Below are 3,651 nucleotides of genomic sequence, written 5' to 3'. Positions count from 1 at the left end.
TATGACTCCTTTCTTTTTATTAGCTCCGCTGTTGACTTTGTCGAGTGGAGCTTATCCTACGAGTGATTGTCTGTCGTTCGTGTCAACTTTTTACTTTTTCAACTTCTTGAAAACTACAAGCATGAATGCTTTGATACTTGGTATACATGTACCTTGGGTAGACCTCTCTTATCTTCAATTCTCTAATTTTTGGTAAAAAGTTATATTTTTGGCTTCTTGTTAAAAACCGCAAATCCAATTGCTTTGATATTATACATATAGATACATCTCAGATTTGTTCATTTTGTAATGATATCTTCAATTCTCTAATTTTGGTGAAGATTTTTGTAATTTTTGGTAAAAAGTGATATTTTTGGCTTGTTAAAAACCGCAATTGCTTTGATATTACATATTTAGGTACTACATGTGGACCTCTCTCAGATTTGTTCATTTTGTGATATCTTCAATTCTCTAATTTTGATGAATATATTTGTCATGTTTAGAAAATGGCTTATTTCTGGATCGATCCAGAGTGTTTACTCACATTTTCCTTATCATTACAGCCAAACATCTGGCTAGCTGTGCTACATCCTAAAATTCAGTTCATTATAGGTTTTATCTCCACTTCCCTGTGACATAAATGGGAACAAAGATTTTTTACTTTTTCACCATATTTTATTAGAATTAAAGTGATATACCATATTCCGAAACATAAATCAAAGGGGGTTGCCATAGATGTATTGTTATGTTATTGTGTACATGTAGTCCTGGACTGGCCCAATCGTGTCAAATTTATAAATCACTGGAATATTTTATTTTCGCTTGGAATTTATTTTCGCTGAAGGGATGATTCCATGAAAATAAAATCCAGCGAATATACTTTTTTAGTCCCCGTTCGGACGCAGTCCGAAAACGGGGACTTATGTTTTGTCCTGTGTGCGTCCGTCCGTCCGTCCGTCCGTCCGTGCGTCCGTGATCACCTGTATCTCGAACATGCATGGACCGATTAAGTTCAAACTTCACTCATACATCACACATTATATGGGACATATGCACATGCATTTTTTTCATGATCTGATTAACGATAGCCGAATAGCGGCCATTTTAAGGCCGAAAATGCATCAAAATCGCACATTTTCACCATTCCGGACCCGGATCTCAGTTATGCATGGACGGATTTTGTTCAAATTTGGTACATACATTAAACCTAATAGGACCTTGATGCACGTCATTTTTGTTTTTGGATCGGGTTCGAAATGGCCGACTGGCGGCCATTTTGTGTTAAAGAATTCAGTTCTGGATCCGTATCTGAGACATGCTTGGATTGATCGAGTTCAAACTTCCCACACACAAGGTACATCATGTCACAAATATGTATGTGCATTTGTTTCATGATCTCATTAACGATAGCCAAATGGCGGCTGCTTTAAGGCCGAAAATGCATTGAAATCGCACATTTTCACCATTCCGGACCCGGATCTCAGTTATGCATGGACGGATTTCATTCAAATTTGGTACATACATTAAACATAATAGGACCTTGATGCACGTCATTTTTTTTCCCGGATCAAGTTCGAAATGGCCGACTGGCGGCCATTTTGTTTTAAAGAATTCAGTTCTGGATCCGTATCCGAGACATGTCTGGATTGATCAAGTTCAAACTTCACACACACAAGGTACATCATGTCACAAATATGTATGTGCATTTGTTTCATGATCTCATTAACGATAGCCAAATGGGGGCCGCTTTAAGGCCGAAAATGCATTGAAATCGCACATTTTCACCATTACGGACCCGTATCTCAGTTATGCATGGATGGATTTTGTTCAAATTTGGTACATACATTAAACATAATAGGACCTTGATGCACGTCATTTTTTTTTTCGGATCAAGTTCGAAATGGCCGACTGGCGGCCATTTTGTTAAAGAATTCAGTTCTGGATCCGTATCCAAGACATGTCTGGATTGATCAAGTTCAAACTTCACACACACATGGTACATCATGTCACAAATAGAGATGTGCATTTGTTTCATGATCTGCTTAACAATAGTGGAATGATGGCCATTTTAAGGCCGAAAATGCATCAAAATCACGTATTTTCACAATTCCAGAACCGGATCTCAGTCATGCATGGATGGATTTTGTTCAGATTTAGCACAATGTGTTGTACATATGCAGGTGCATTTCGGTCATGATCTGCTTTGAATGTATATGTCACTCAAATATGAACGGAACGGGGACGTGTCATTGACAATGACTTGTTTTCCTATATTTTACATTCAACTAATCGAAAATCAGTGAAAATAAATTCCATACAAAACGCCCGAAAAGCCTTTTCAGCAAAAATAAAGTATTCCACAGTATTTCTATTTCATAAATTGTGGTTCGACATGAAATTTCCTGGACTAGACTGTCCCAATCGTGTCAATTTTATAATTTTTTTTTTCTTTCTCAAATTGTGGTCCAACATGAAATTTTGCATCAACACTAAAGATTTACAAACTTGTTAGTCCCCGTTCGGACGTAGTCCGAAAACGGGGACTTATGTTTTGCCCTGTGTGCGTCCGTGCGTCCGTGCGTCCGTGATCACCTGTATCTCGAACATGCATGGACCGATTAAGTTCAAACTTCACTCATACATCACACATTATATGGGACATATGCACATGCATTTTTTTCATGATCCGATTAACGATAGCCGAATAGCGGCCATTTTAAGGCCGAAAATGCATCAAAATCACACATTTTCACCATTCCGGACCCGGATCTCAGTTATGCATGGACGGATTTCGTTCAAATTTGGTACATACATTAAACATAATAGGACCTTGATGCACGTCATCTTTTTTTTTGGATCGGGTTTGAAATGGCCGACTGGCGGCCATTTTGTTTTAAAAAATTCAGTTCTGGATCCGTATCTGAGACATGCTTGGATTGATCGAGTTCAAACTTCACACACACAAGGTACATCATGTCACAAGTATGTATGTGCATTTGTTTCATGAACTCATTAACGATAGCCAAATGGCGGCCGCTTTAAGGCCGAAAATGCATTGAAATCGCACATTTTCACCATTCCGGACCCGGATCTCAGTTATGCATGGACGGATTTCAGTCAAATTTGGTACATACATTAAACATAATAGGACCTTGATGCACGTTATTTTTTTTTCCGGATCAAGTTCGAAATGGCCGACTGGCGGCCATTTTGTTTTAAAGAATTCAGTTCTGGATCCGTATCCGAGACATGTCTGGATTGATCAAGTTCAAACTTCACACACACAAGGTACATCATGTCACAAGTATGTATGTGCATTTGTTTCATGATTTCATTAACGATAGCCAAATGGCGGCCTCTTTAAGGTCGAAAATGCATTGAAATCGCACATTTTCACCATTCCGGACCCGGATCTCAGTTATGCATGGACGGATTTCAGTCAAATTTGGTACATACATTAAACATAATAGGACCTTGATGCACGTTATTTTTTTTTTCGGATCAAGTTCGAAATGGCCGACTGGCGGCCATTTTGTTTTAAAGAATTCAGTTCTGGATCCGTATCCGAGACATGTCTGGATTGATCAAGTTCAAACTTCACACACACAAGGTACATCATGTCACAAATATGTATGTGCATTTGTTTCATGATTTCATTAACGATAGCCAAAT

Source organism: Saccoglossus kowalevskii, chromosome 8 (genome assembly GCF_978046115.1).
Source record: "Saccoglossus kowalevskii chromosome 8, keSacKowa6.1, whole genome shotgun sequence".
Lineage (NCBI taxonomy): Eukaryota > Metazoa > Hemichordata > Enteropneusta > Harrimaniidae > Saccoglossus > Saccoglossus kowalevskii.
This window is presented reverse-complemented; position numbering follows the sequence as displayed.